A 16,520-nucleotide genomic window follows, 5' to 3' on the forward strand; every position below is an offset into this window, starting at 1 on the left:
TTCGTGTGTGTGTGTGTGTGTGTGTGTGTGTGTGTGTGTGTGTTTGTGTGTGTGCACTTGTGCACCCATTACAACCGATGACATGCATATAGATACACACCTTCAAACTGGTGACACACAGACAACTGGTGACGTCATCGGTTGTAACTGAGCATAAATTTACGAAGAGGAACCCCCTATAGAGTCAATTTTCAAATTATACTGTTTTCTGAGCATAGTCATCAATTGGATAGGAACAAGCAAATACCCCGACAGAGGAGAAAAATTGAACAGCGCCATCTCTCACTTACACCCGGGGAATCCCCATAAATTTTCTGTCGGAGATGTCACCAGTTATGTGGAGCTCTACCTACGCGTACGCGTACGCCGCGTGACGTCATCTCGCAAATATCGCTGGGCGACCCGGCGATCGCTAGTAGCTAACATGACGAAGAAAATTGACTGCTGGGGAGGTGTGAAGCTAGCTAGACGTAGACGTCTCTCTCAACTCGCACGAGACATTGTTCATCTGCTGTGTCTTCGGAAGGAAAAGGTAAGTTAGTGATGACTACTGGATAGGCCTAAATTTTATTTTTTAAAGGTAAGATACTCGTGAAATAGGCAACACCACTGCGTGTCCGTATTGTAGCAACGACGGCAAATCTTCAGTCCCATACATAACAAATTGTAGTAGGCCTCTGTGACCACTCCTCAATGGCCTACCTGGCCTCTTCTTGCACACCGCCTCTCAGCTCACCGCACCAAAAATGTGCGAATCACCAGACACCAGATCACGTAGAAATGCTGCCGTATACTGGTTCTACAGAAGAAAGTGCCTAGCGTAGAGCAGGCTAGAATTCTGACGCATTTTGCAGTGATATGAACGAAGTGTTCTGTTCTGCTATCATGCACAAATTTTTATGAATGAAATAACAATAATGATAATACCGTAGTCAGCCATTAACCATTTTCTTCCCCTTCTTCATGCTATCCTTTTCTAGTTCTAGTTCCATCATCTGTTTCACCATTAATTCTTCTTTGTTCCCTTCCTCCTCTAACAGTTACATCATTGTCATGCTTTTCATGTTCTGTTACCTTAGTCTTCAATTTCTCCCCTGTTCATTCCGACCATCTGTCTTTTCAGCAGCTTTCTTTGCACTCGGGTGCTACAGCTACTAATCCTCCTTCCTGTTCTGGTTTGTTATGGGTATAGTGTACTATTCATTCTCCTTTTTATCCTTCTCCTTATCTTCTTCCACTAGCAAAGTACCACACTCCACAGCTGTTTATAAGTAGGCATAATTAATGGCTTTGAAATGTAAGAGTGCACGAGTGGTTACAATGACAAGAAGATTGCAAAAAGCAAGTGTGTGTGTATTTGTACTTGTGATCTGTTAAATGATAATAATAATAATAATAATAATACATAACGTTTATAAAGCACTTAATATCATATTTCTAAGCGTTGGGGAAAAAACAATGATAGAGAACGAGTGATGCCATTCTAATACATAGAAACTTCATGTACATGTTTGTATGTCTAAGCATAATGTGCATACATGTAACTTTGAATTGTAAGGATGGTGACATTGCATAATTATGCACAACATGTGATTTAATACAGTATGTACCAGTAGGAAATGGAGAAACTGAGTACAAATACATGTACTATCTAGCCTAACCAGACCGCTGTGCTTCGTACAGCAGTCTGACATATAGTGTTTATTAATGTTGTAAACGATCGTCGCTTTTGACGGCAAAATCACATAAAATGTCTTTTATTTTGTTTGATTTTAACAGTAAGATAATTTTTACCACTCACCTACATCATATTTTGCTGATGATTGAGTTGAATTTGGTGTTTTGTTGGTATCCAGACCTTATTGTTGAATTTTTCGGAGTAGATTGTGCGATGATTCACAAAATCAACGAACTACCACGAACTCTCAACCGGAAGCACCGTGGTAACATTTTACGTACGCCCTTGCGTTTTGTGTGTTACGTAAAGCTTGTTGTCTGCTACGTACATGTATTTCAGCATGTGCTGCTCTCATGATCTGACCTTTGCTGCATCCCTTCGCTCCGACAAGGTCATCACTTCCGCCTCGACTAGGTCATATGAACTTTTCTGACTCGCTACGTTGTAGTATACGAGAGTGATTGCCATTCAAATAACACGCAGAAGATGAGGAGTGCAGCAATACGGATGCTTACAGACCTGATTTTAATCACAGATTTCGGTGGGTTTTTGACGTAATAAAAAAAAAAACGCATACTGATTATTGAATGACTATCATAAACTATGGGGATTCCTTATCTAAATATTTCAGTTTTCTACAATGAATAAAGATATTCATAAAGGAAACGTACACCCACCGCTGAAAATGACAACATCTACAAGAGGGTAGACGTGCGGTTGCGTGTAGTTAGTACTATACCCTATGTAATAATATACTTACCGGGTACTGTTCAAGTAAATGTCAAATCTTTTTGTATTGTGTATACACTCCTCAAAGAAGTAAGTTTTCTCCCCCCAGCCTTTATTTATGATATATCTCTACAAATTTATATCAAATGGTGATTTTTAGCTAGCAATAGCAAAAGGTAATACATGCTCAATTTTCTTGTCGGTCCAGTGGGTACTGACATTGTTTGTTTTGTTGTTGTTGTTTTGCGTAGGCTAAAGCATTGCACATTATGCTAGCTCTCAAAACCAATGATGACCTGTTGAAACTTTGTCATATAATTTATCCAATTGTCGTACAGCCCATGGATACTGTCACAGAAGAGAGGGACAGGCATCTTCACACATAGACATTGATGACGAGGCACCTGATTAGACGAAAGACACAGTAAGCAATCAGTATTCCTTCTAGATAAGTCAAATTGTATTAGTTTTTATGATTTCATACAATATGTAGGAAGTGGAGAAAGTGAGTACATATATGTTCTATACCCTATGTAATAACATACTGTTTACGTAATATGAAATCTTTCTGTACTCTCCTCTCAGCACCCTTATGAGCCCATCTATGAAGATGTTGTATACAAGGGGGGGGGGGGGAGGATTCCTCCTTGTCGAACTCCTTTCTGGAGTGGGAAAGTGGAGCTGACTTCACCTTTCCACAGGACCCGACTAGCTGCTCCTTTGTACATTTCGGCAAGAGTGCGTTGGACTTCAGATGGGATTGGTGTGGTGGAGAGCTTCTGGAATAAGCCAGAATGCCATACTCAGTCAAAGGCTTTGGCTACATCTAGGAGGGCTAGGTATGTTGGTTTTTTTCGGACAGAGTTGAGTTCTAGGATCAGCTGAAGGGTGATTGATGTAAGCACACAGGATCTGGTCGCTTGGAATCCAAACTGGAGTTCGTCTGGGATACTGACTCCTGTTAAAGAGTCTTCTATCTTCGGCTTCAGAGTTGTTTCCAGAAGCTTAGACAGTGTTGGGGTCAGCGAGATTCCTCTGTAGCTGGATGGGTCATTAGCGATGGAAGGAAGAGAATAAATCCTTTTGACTTCGAAGCAAATATCCTCGACCATACACTGATGGGGCAAACGTGGAGGAGTATTCGGTCGGTCAGCGTTGAGGGATCGAGTCTACATTAACCTCCAACTCCGCGTGAGAGAGCAAAGAGAGAGATGATAACGTAACGTCGCGACGGCAGAACTAGACGGTTGTCGATCCTGCGATGCAAAATGGTGGGATCATGAAGCCGGTAGTGACAAACGTTCCTGACGAAGACAGCAAGACGAATCTTATCGTCAACTACTTGCCACAGAACATGGCCCAGGATGAGATGAAGTCTCTGTTTGGGAAGTTTGGGGAGATTGAATCCTGCAAACTTGTGCGCGACAAGCTGACAAACCAGTCTTCAGTCCCATACATAACAAATTGTAGTAGGTGACCACTCCTCAATGGCCTACCTGGCCTCTTCTTGCACGCCGCCTCTCAGCTCACCGCACCAAAAATGTGCAAATCACCAGACACCAGATCACGTAGAAATGCTGCCGTATACTGGTTCTACAGAAGAAAGTGCCTAGCGTAGAGCAGGCTAGAATTCTGACGCATTTTGCAGTGATATGAACAAAGTGTTCTGTTCTGCTATCATGCACAAATTTTTATGAATGAAATAATAACAATAATGATAATACCGTAGTCAGCCATTAACCATTTTCTTCCCCTTCTTCATGCTATCCTTTTCTAGTTCTAGTTCCATCATCTGTTTCACCATTAATTCTCCTTTGTTCCCTTCCTCCTCTAACAGTTACACCATTGTCATGCTTTTCATGTTCTGTTACCTTAGTCTTCAATTTCTCTCCTGTTCATTCCAACCATCTGTCTTTTCATCAGCTTTCTTTGCACTCGGGTGCTACAGCTACTAATCCTCCTTCCTGTTCTGGTTTGTTATGGGTATAGTGTACTATTCATTCTCCTTTTTATCCTTCTCCTTATCTTCTTCCACTAGCAAAGAACCACACTCCACAGCTGTTTATAAGTAGGCATAATTAATGGCTTTGAAATGTAAGAGTGCACGAGTGGTTACAATGACAAGAAGATTGCAAAAAGCAAGTGTGTGTGTATTTATACTTGTGATCTGTTAAATAATGATAATAATAATAATAATAATAATACATAACGTTTATAAAGCACTTAATATCATATTTCTAAGCGTTGGGGAAAAAACAATGATAGAGAACGAGTGATGCCATTCTAATACATAGAAACTTCATGTACATGTTTGTATGTCTAAGCATAATATGCATGTACATGTAACTTTAAATTGTAAGAGTGGTGACATTGCGTAATTATGCACAACATGTAATTTAATACAGTTTGTACCAGTAGGAAATGGAGAAACTGAGTACAAATACATGTACTATCTAGCCTAACCAAACCGCTGTGCTTCGCACAGCAGTCTGACATATAGTGTTTATTAATGTTGTAAACGATCGTCGCTTTTGACGGCAAAATCACATAAAATGTCTTTTATTTTGTTTGATTTTAACAGTAAGATAATTTTTACCACTCACCTACATCATATTTTGCTGATGATTGAGTTGAATTTGGTGTTTTGTTGGTATCCAGACCTTATTGTTGAATTTTTCGGAGTAGATTGTGCGATGATTCACAAAATCAACAAACTACCACGAACTCTCAACCGGAAGCACCGTGGTAACATTTTACGTACGCCCTTGCGTTTTGTGTGTTACGTAAAGCTTGTTGTCTGCTACGTACATGTATTTCAGCGTGTGCTGCTCTCATGATCTGACCTTTGCTGCATCCCTTCGCTCCGACAAGGTCATCACTTCCGCCTCGACTAGGTCATATGAACTTTTCTGACTCGCTACGTTGTAGTATACGAGAGTGATTGCCATTCAAATAACACGCAGAAGATGAGGAGTGCAGCAATACGGATGCTTACAGACCTGATTTTAATTACGGATTTCGGTGGGTTTTTGACGTAATAAAAAAAAAAACGCATACTGATTATTGAATGACTATCATAAACTATGGGGATTCCTTATCTAAATATTTCAGTTTTCTACAATGAATAAAGATATTCATAAAGGAAACGTACACCCACCGCTGAAAATGACAACATCTACAAGAGGGTAGACGTGCGGTTGCGTGTAGTTAGTACTATACCCTATGTAATAATATACTTACTGTTCAAGTAAATGTCAAATCTTTTTGTATTGTGTATACACTCCTCAAAGAAGTAAGTTCTCTCCCCCCAGCCTTTATTTATGATATATCTCTACAAATATCAAATGGTGATTTTTAGCTAGCAATAGCAAAAGGTAATAATGTATGCTCAATTTTCTTGTCGGTCCAGTGGGTACTGACATTGTTTGTTTTGTTGTTGTTGTTTTGCGTAGGCTTAAGCATTGCACATTATGCTAGCTCTCAAAACCAATGATGACCTGTCGAAACTTTGTCATATAATTTATCCAATTGTCGTACAGCCCATGGATACTGTCACAGAAGAGAGGGACAGGCATCTTCACACATAGACATTGATGACGAGGCACCTGATTAGACGAAAGACACAGTAAGCAATCAGTATTCCTTCTAGATAAGTCAAATTGTATTAGTTTTGTGATTTCATACAATATGTAGGAAGTGGAGAAAGTGAGTACAAATACATATGTTCTATACCCTATGTAATAACATACTGTTTACATAATATGAAATCTTTCTGTACTCTCCTCAAAGAAGTAAGTTCCCCCTAGCCTTTATTCATTATCTCTAAAAATATTTCAGTGATTTTTATCTAGCAAAATGTAATAGATGCGCAGTTTTCTTTTGCGCACTCTCAATGGTAAATGGTTGCCATGGAATACACCCTTGTAACTTTTTCGTCAAGTGCGCAAAACAAAAAACAAAGAATGGTTGCACTTATAAATGGAAGCTACAAGCTACATAATGTACATTGAAGATGAGCCGGCTCACAAATCTGCCATTATTGTCTCAGGTCTCACAGGATTCCCATTGTTTGTACCATCTGAACAGAATTGTGTGCTCTTTAAAGAAGATGCAATATCAACACAACAAAAAAAAATAAAAAATAACTCCCGTCAACCCTGAGGAAAATGGCATCAGGTTTTAATGAAACATTGTTGTAAAAAAAAACAACAAAAAAACTTGGCAGGATTGTTTCTATACCTACTAGTATTTACTAACTTCTGTGTGAAATTGAGTGTTACATGAATGAGCACACAACTTACACTTGTGCCCTTAAAAACAAAACAAAAAATACTCTTTCGATTTCTGAAATGTGACATTTTTGCATTTAATGTGTTCTAACTCATGCATGACTAAACAGAACAATCTCATTTTAATTGAAAAACTAGTCAAGTATGGAAACACTTCTGCTCGGTTATTTCACTCAACAATTTTTCATTAAAAAGGTATGTCATTTTTATTGGGGGTTACTTTTTTGTGTTTAAAATATAAAGAAGCGACTTCTTTTGCTCTTTGCACAGGAAAATATATTTTTATGTGATGAAAGTGTGATGTTATGGCAACAATTTTACCATTCACATTGTGCGTAAAAAATGCACATACCTTTCTGCTAGAACAAAATTGTTTGAATGTATATTCTGATCAAAGAAACTTCATCTATATACGTGTATGTATTTGTGCATACATTTTTATGCATGGTTTTGAAATGTGAGAGTGGTGACATTGTACAAGAAGATTGCATCTAATGATGTGTGTATATATTTGTAACTGTGAAAGGGGTGACATTTTTATAGCAAACTGTGAGTGTTTATGTACATTGTTTGCATGGTTTTGAAATGTAAGAGTGGTGACATTGTACAAGAAGATTACATATATAAATGGTGTGTGTATGTAAAGTGTTGAAGCGATGACATTCTGATAGAAACTTAATGTTTTTGTGTTTAAGCATATGCATGGTTTTGAAATGTAAGAGTGGTGATGTGCAGATTGGAAATAATGGTGAGTGTTTGTGGTAGTGAATATGTATACTTGCTAACTCGAAATAAGATGATTTTCTTATAAATACAAAGAAGCTCTATAAATGCTTGTTTTGTATGCATGGTTTTGAACAGAAAGAGTGGTGACTTGAAGATTGCAAATAATGGTGTGCATTTGAATATCATATCTTTCTAACTCTTAAAGTGATAACAATACATTGACATTTTACAAATGTTGGTGTTTTTGTATGCATGGTTTTAAAATGTAAGAGTGGTGATATTGTACAAGAAGATATATATTGTGTGGGTGCGTGCATATTATATACTTTTAAACTGTGCAAGTGATGACATTCTCAAACAGAGACTATAGATGTTTGTGTGTTTATGTATGCATGGTTTTGGCATACAAGAGTGGTGACATTGTACAAGAAGATAACAACTTATGGTGTGTATACATGTGTGTGTGTGTGTGTCTATAATATAAAGAATTAAACTGTTAAAGTGGTGACATTTTATTTCTAAATGCATTAATCTTTATGTTTATGTGTTTATGTATGCATGTTTTTGAAATGTAAGAGAACGGCGTAGCCAGGATTTCATCTTAGGGGGGGCGGTTAGTCTGCGAGGGAGCGAAGCAACCGAGCTCGAGCGAGCGGAGCGAGCGAGGGGGGGAGGGTGTGGGAGGGGGGTGTCCCCCCTCCCTCGGTAAGAACTTTTTGCATTTTGATGTTGTAAATGGTGCAATTTGATGCATGTTTTTGCGCGTTATATCAACGTGAAACAGTCCCACTTGTTTAAGGTAGCAGTTTATTTTGATGTAGATTATTATTGAACAATTTGCCTTTAAAATGCTATAAGTTAAATACACTTCTTGTATTAACTCTTTTCACTGAATATCATGAACGCGACTGAACCCGAGAGAGCGGAGAGAGCGAGGGGGGAGGGGAGGGTGTGGGAGGGGGGTGTCCCCCTCCCACGGTGAGAACTTTTTGCATTTTGATGTTGTAAATGGTGCAATTTGATGCATGTTTTTGCGCGTTATATCGACGTGAAACAGTCCCACTTGTTTAAGGTAGCAGTTTATTTTGATGTAGATTATTATTGAACAATTTGCCTTTAAAATGCTATAAGATAAATACACTTCTTGTATTAACTCTTTTCACTGAATATCATGAACGCGACTGAACCCGAGAGAGCGGAGCGAGTGAAGGGGGAGGGGAGGGTGTGGGAGGGGGGTGTGCCCCTCCACGGTGAGAACTTTTTGCATTTTGATGTTGCAAATGGTGCAATTTGATGCATGTTTTTGCGCGTTTTAACGAGTCAAAACAGTCCCACTTGTTTAAAGTTGCAGTATATTTTAATGTAGATTATCATTGAATAATTTGCCTATAATATGGTATGATTTTAAATACACTTCTTGTATTACTTCTTTTCACTGAATATCATGAACGCGACTGAACCCGAGCAAGCGGAGCAAGCGAGGGGGGAGGGGAGGGTGTGGGAGGGGGTGTCCCCCTCCCACGGTAAGAACTTTTTGCATTGTGATGTTGCAAATGGTGCAATTAGATGCATGTTTTTGCGCGTTTTATCGACGTGAAACAGTCCCACTTGTTTAAGGTTGCAGTATATTTTGATGTAGACTATCATTGAACAATTTGCCTATATAATGGTATAATTTGAATACACTTCTTGTATCGATTCTTTTCACTGAATATCATGAACGCGACTGAACCCTAGCGAGCAGAGCGAGCGAGGGGGGAGGGGAGGGGGTGTCCCCCCTCCCACGGTGAGAACTTTTTGCATTTTGATGTTGCAAATGGTGCAATTTGATACATGTTTTTTGCGTGTTTTAACGTGATGAAAAAGTCCCACTTGTTTAAGGTTGCAGTATATTTTGATGTAGACTATCATTGAACAATTTGCCTATATAATGGTATAATTTGAATACACTTCTTGTATCAATTCTTTTCACTGAATATCATGAACACGGTCTGTTCAGCAGTCAAACAGAAAAAGCATGCACACGAGGGTGTAGAACTCATAGGGCCGGCATATCCCCTCCCACACGAAGGTGATTTTGCGTTTTCAGACCTGAAATTCAGCGATCTGTTGCAAATTTTTGGTGCAATACTTTTTCATCGAAGTGATAAAATCACGGAAATTAGCTCTTATTCCGAATGTGCACCATCTGTGTGTATGTATAAAGTCTAGTGAGGTATATAGAGGAAGGGGGATTCCTCCTCCCGCTCGCGGAGCTTTTGCGTTTTTAGAATTGAAATAAAGCGATCTGGGTATATAGCCACAGTCTATACTTCTTATGCATGGTGGAAGGGGGGAGGGGCGGGGGAGCAGGGAGAAGGCGTGGGCGAGTGTTATCCCCACCCTTCCCTTCCGATCGAGCTTTTACCTTTTTAAGGTTGAAATTGAGATATCTCATCTACGCATTTTTGATGGAATCAACATTTGGGAAATCACACACACACACACACACAAAACTGATTAGGGGGGGGGGGCTGAGGGAGGAAAAAGTCGATTAAAAGGGGAAATTCCCCTTATACATGAGGGAACCTTGAGTTTTTGGAATATAAGTGATAAGTCTTGTGCACTCAAAATTATTCATAATTTTTTGTAAATCTAAAAAGTGTACTAAGCTAGGGAAAGAGGCACAGAGGGGGAGGGTTTGGGAGGGGGTATCCCCCTCCCAAGCACGAGACATTTTGCATATTTTGAATTGAAATTCAACGATCTGGTGCACACTTTGAGTGAAATATTCAAAAAATATCTTATTTGATGAAAGGTTGCAAAGGAGACCCGCTTCATGTGCATGCATAAAGCTACAGTATACACGCATTTTTTTTTTCCGCCTCCCAAATCCCCGGTCCAAATCTTAGGGGGGGCGATCGCCCCCACCGCCCCCCCCCCCCCCCTCCTGGCTACGCCAGTGATGTAAGAGTATTTTTAAACTGTTAAAGTGGTGACATCTTAATACATAAAAACTTTGTGTGTTTATGATGCATGGTTTTGAAATGGAAGAGTGGTGACAATGTACAAGAAGATTGCATATAATGGTCTGTGTTTGTTAAAGTGTTGAAGTGATGACACTCTGATAGAAACTTCATGTTTTTGTGTTTAAGCATGTGCATGGTGTGTGTGTGTGTGTATATATATGTTGTTAAGTGGTGACATTGTAATACATTACTAATCTATATTATAACATTAATCTTTATGTTTATGTGTTCATGTATGCATGGTTTTGACATATAATGAGTGGTGACATTGTACAAGACGATTGCAACTTATAGTGGGTGTTTGTGTGTGTGTATATACATAACTGATAAAATGGGGACATAAGTACATTTATCTTTATACAAGTAATCTTTATGTTTTAAGTGTTTATGTATGCATGGTTTTGAAATGTAAGAGTGGTGACATTGTACAAGGAGATTCCTAACAATGGTGTGTGTATCTGTATATACTTTTAAACTGTTAAAGTGGTGACATCTTAATACATAAAAACTTTGTGTGTTTATGATGCATGGTTTTGAAATTTAAGAGTGGTGACATTGTACAAGAAGATTGCATATAATGGTGTGTGTTTGTTATACATGTAAAGTGTTGAAGTGATGACATTCTGATAGAAACTTCATGTTTTTGTGTTTAAGCATGTGCATGGTGTGTGTGTGAATGTATAGAATTAAACTGTTGAAGTGGTGACATTGTAATACTTTAACCTATATTACACATTAATCTTATGTTTATGTGTTCATGTATGCATGGTTTTGACATATGAAGAGTGGTGACATTGTACAAGAAGATTGCAACTTATGGTGTGTGTTTGTGTGTGTGTGTGTGTGAGTGTATAAATAGAATTAAACTGATGAAGTGGTGACATTGTAATACATTTATCTTTATACATTAATTAATCTCTATGTTTATGTGTTTATGTATGCATGGTTTTGAAATGTATCAGAATGGTGACATTGTACAAGGATATTCCTAATAATGGTGTGTGTTTGTGTATTATACTTTTAAACTGTTAAAGCGGTGACATTTGATGCATAAAAATTGTATGTGTTTAAATGTATGCATGGTCTTGAAATAAGAGTGGTGACATTGTAAAAGGAGAATACAAATAATAGTGTGGATATATATGTGTATTATTAATAATACAATCTAAAACAGAGACTATAGATGTTTGTGTGTTTATGTATGCATGGTTTGGGCATACAAGAGTGGTGACATTGTACAAGAAGATTGCAACTTATGGTGTGTGTGTGTGTGTGTGTCTATTAAACTGTTAAGGAGGTGACATTTATACATAAATCTAAATGTGTAAAAGCATGCATGGTTTTGAAATGTAAGAGTGGTGACATTGTACGAGAAGATTCCTAGTAATGGTGTGTGTATACTTTTAAACTGTTAAAGTGGTGACATCTTAATACATAAAAACTTTGTGTGTTTATGATGCATGGTTTTGAAATGTAGGAGTGGTGACATTGTACAAGAAGATTGCATATAATGGTGTGTGTTTGTTATACATGTTAAGTGTTGAAGTGATGACATTCTGATAGAAACTTCATGTTTTTGTGTTTTTTAAAAGCATATGCATGGTGTGTGTGTGTATCATGTATAGAAATAAACTGTTCAAGTGGTGACATTGTTACATTAATCTATATCATACATTAAGTGGTGACATTGTAATACATTAATCTATATTATACATAAATCTTTATGTTTATGTGTTTATGTATGCATGGTCTTGAAATATTAAAGAGTGGTGACATTGTAAAAGGAGATTGCAAATAATGGTGTGTGGATGTGCATTATTAATATAATCTAAAACAGAGACTCACAGATATTTGTGTGTTTATGTATGCATGGATTTGGCATACAAGAGTGGTGACATTGTACAAGAAGATTCCAACTTATGGTGTGGTGTGTGTGTGTGTGTGTGTGTGTGTGAATGTGTCTATAATATATAGAATTAAACTGTTAAAGTGGTGACATATTCATCTAAATGTATTTATGCATGCATGGTTTTGAAATGTAAGAGTGGTGACATTGTACAAGGAGATTCCTGATAATGGTGTGTGTAGTGTAAAGTCACCCCTCTTTCCGTTCAAAACCATGCATACAAAACAAGAATTTATAAATATAAAGCTTCTATGTATAAGAAAATCATCACATATTTAGAGTTAGCAAGAATACATAAGTATAAATACCACAAACACTCACCATCATTTCCAATCCCCACATTACCACTCTTACATTTCAAAACCATGCATTTGCTTAAAAGACAAGTTCACCTTCATAGACATGTTGGTTGAGTGCATGGAGCAATATTAGTAGAACACATCAGTGAGAGTTTGAGGAGAAATGGACAACCCGTTCAAAAGTTATGAATTTTTGAAGTTTCTCCTCACTCAAGGCTGGATGAGAAGACTACTTAGTATACAATGTAGCTTGTGATGTCGCATGAGTACAACGATATCAAGAAAGAATAAAGAAAATTCAACATATTTTCACTTTTCTCGCATAACAAAAGAACACTTGACTTCTCTTTTTCAGAAGGCAGGGGGAATAATACTACCCTTAACATATGTCAGTAACATGTCTAAGAAATGTGCACTTTATTCAAAAAGTGAAGTTTTTGTGAAATTCTCTTTTTATTTTCTTTATATCGTTGTACACATATGACATCATACACTGTAGTAGTCTTCTCATCCAGCAGTGACTGTGCAGATACTTTAAAAATTCATAACTTTTGAACAGATTGTCCGATTTTCCCCAAACTTTCTCTTATGTGTTCTATTGATATTGTGGCATTCACTCAATCCACATACATATGAAGGTGAACTTGTCTTTTAAACACAAAACATATGAAGTTTCTATCAGAATGTCATCACTTTGACAATTTACATGTACGTACAAGATGTACACACACACACCATTTATACGCAATCTTCTTGTACAATGTCACCACTCTTACATTTCAAAACCATGCACACATAAACACACAAAGTTTTTCTGTATTAAGATGTCACCACTTTAACAGTTTAAAGGTAGTTATACACACACCCAAACCATTATTTACATTTTCTTGAAAAATGTCACCACTCTTTGTACATGTCAAAACATACAATGCATACATAAATGCACCTGTTAGACATAAATTTATAAAGTTACTTTGTAGTGTCATCACTTTAAGAGATGGAAGGCACATACCACAAACACACACAATTATTTCCAATCTGCATATCACCGCTCTGATAACATATTTCAAAACCATGTATTAAAGCTGGTATGAGGTTTTTGTGTACCTGGTATTAGAATGTCATAACTTTCACACTTTACAAGTATGTATACACACACAAACAATTATTTGAAATCTTCTTGTACAATGTCACCACTCTTCCATTTCAAAATCATGCATACATCTTTAACACACAAAGATTTTATGTATTAAGATGTCACCATTTTAACATAAATTGTACTCAAAATTTAAATGTGACACATGCGAATGAAAGCGTTTCTCACGATTCCGTTCCTTTTGTCTATAACTTGCATTTAATGCGGTGATTGACTAACTAGCAGTGTTTCATACTCAATTTGTGTGCAAATTCTAAGTCTCTGTCACTGCTTTTTGTGCAAAAGTCATGCATTTACAGAAATGTACATTGTAGCTACAGGGCATTTGAAAGAAAAGCAATTATAGATTTGTCATAGAATTTACAATCAAAGCAAAGCTTGGTATTTTCTCGACAATTTGGCTCAGTTTGTATACACTTTAACAGAGATTTTCAGTGAAGGCATGACGGTAACTGACGTTACGTAACTGACGTTACGCTTACATTTGCCATAGGGTTTACACGTGCAAAATCATGATTGGGAATAGCTTTGTGATTTTTCATAATTCTGACCATTCAGAATGATTTGTTTGATATGGAGTCATACCTTGGTTCATCAGTCATGAATACACAAATGAAATGAAACATTAGTCCATTTTCCTCGTGTTCTATGAAAACTTAAAGGTAAACATGTCAGTAACTGACGTTACGTAACTGACGTTACACATACTTTGCCATGGGGTTTACAGAGAACTAATTTATTTAACAGGTTATTATACTGCTGCAATATACCAACAATCCCAGGCAACTACTTAGCAACAAATTAAAACAAAATCTAAAGACACAAATGGGTTGGGCCCTTAGGGGGCAACCCCCCCCCCCCCCCCCCCCCCATGGCATAGCACAGTTGGGCAAAAATAAAGTAAATGCACAAGAGGATATTTCTCGACATTTGTCTGAAGATTGAATTCTAATTCAACATTTATGATTACACAGAGCCATTAATAGATTAAGCAGTTCCAAGTATAAATACATGTATATTGACATGACTAAGGGTTTTTTGTTTGTTTGTTTGTTTCATTTAATGAACAGGAAAGTTTCTATATCTAGAATGCTCCACCCATAATATGCTGTACCTTGCAGTACCGTACTACACAAAACATGGATATTTTTGTGCTTGAAAAAAAAATATCAAAATATATTTCAGGTCATGGGGAAAACACACTTATCAACTCATAAATATGCATAAATATGTATGAAATCTATTGTGATATATTTCTTCTTCTTTTCTTTATTTTACTCCTTCTCCTTCAAGGCATTGTTAGGGCCATAAATTAAAAAAAAAAGGTCTCCATCATCAATTGATTTAAATGAAAAGTGTAGCACTTTTAATATTTCTCTGTGAAGAAGAAAAATAAATGCTTTTTTGGTCAAAAGAGCATTATTGGTTTATTCCTTGCTTGAAGTAATTCAACTGTTTTTCTTTTCCTTTACACTGATATATCACGGCTTGCATATACATTCCAGATACCAAGAAATCGGACTTTGCAACGAAAGAATTCTAAGATTAAAAAAAAATCTTCATGTTCATATTTATCATGTATTGTATAATGTCCCTGCATGAATAGAATAAAGTAATCAACAAATACACACTGTATGAACAATTTTTTTTAAACCCTAGAATCCCCTCTCACTTTGAGCAACATCAGCGTTAAGTTTCAAACAGTAATGAGTGCATGCCTTACGTACCATAATACAAGATGCGCCATGTTAACTACATGTACACCACACATTTAAGTGCAAGAGAAGAAATATCTGTTTGTGCATTTGCCTTGAGGTGGAAACTTGACTATTAAGTTTCCAGAAAAAAAAAGAAGAAAATGCTGGCAAAAGCAAACATTGGTGAAGATTGTAACTGTTGGTATAAAGCTGTGCACAAGTTTGCATGTTAACCACCTTTTCTATAAAAAACAAACAATCATGTCACTGATTAGGCCTACAAACTTTGGTAGATTTATCATCCCGTAGGACTGGGAATGTTTGAGTGCATATACTGCATGTGGCAAACTAAACTTCCAGAAGATTTAGCCTTACACTTGTGCTGAATAAAAAATTGAAAGCTCAAGCCCCCTCCCCCCCCAAAAAAAAAAAAAATAAAAAAAGATAATCATGGTAAATGAGTGAATAAATAAATTTAGAAATAAAATAAAATGAAAAAAATATATCCATTGGCATGCCATGGTAATGACATCATTCCCTATGAAAGGGATTGCTGCTCTTTGTTGTAAGTTGACTTCCCAGATGTATTGAAATGGCCAAGAGTCAAAAATTTTGCCTCAGTTATAATTACTGTCATGGTAACTGACGTTACATACTCGTGTATGACGTTTCGGTAACTGACGTTACACATTTTGTAGTGATCAGTTTGACTCTCCAGTATGCCAAGTATCCTTATATAAAGGTTTTATAGATTTGGAAAATAGATTGTTTTCTCAACATATGACCACATTGGTGTCTCAGAACAATGTGGCGCACAGGGGGCGCACCATTAATTGCAATCTCCTTTTACAATGTCACCACTCTTACAATTCCAAACCACGCATACATAAACACACAAAGTTTTTATGTATCAAAATGTCACCACTTTAACAGTTTAAAAGTATATATACACACAAACTCGCCATTATGAGCAATCTCTTTTGTACAATGTCACCACTTTTCAATTGTCAAAACCATGCATACATGAACACA

The 16,520-nt window shown here is 37.0% G+C and overlaps 1 long non-coding RNA gene across 1 annotated transcript in view; it reads left to right on the forward strand.

Annotated features, from left to right (window-relative positions):
• Positions 1-426: 426 nt before the first annotated feature.
• LOC139717406 (uncharacterized) overlaps positions 427-16,520 on the forward strand; it is a 36,068-nt gene continuing 19,974 nt past the window's right edge. Inside the window, exons 1-3 of the long non-coding RNA XR_011709967.1 lie at positions 427-532; positions 2,746-2,831; positions 5,947-6,032. This is a non-coding gene — a long non-coding RNA (uncharacterized lncRNA). The remainder of the gene's footprint in view (positions 533-2,745; positions 2,832-5,946; positions 6,033-16,520) is intronic.

The sequence above is a fragment of the Diadema antillarum genome, unplaced genomic scaffold (assembly GCF_040938485.1).
Source record: "Diadema antillarum isolate AM-2024a unplaced genomic scaffold, OU_Dant_1.0 scf00000007, whole genome shotgun sequence".
Classification (NCBI taxonomy): Eukaryota; Metazoa; Echinodermata; class Echinoidea; order Diadematoida; family Diadematidae; genus Diadema; species Diadema antillarum.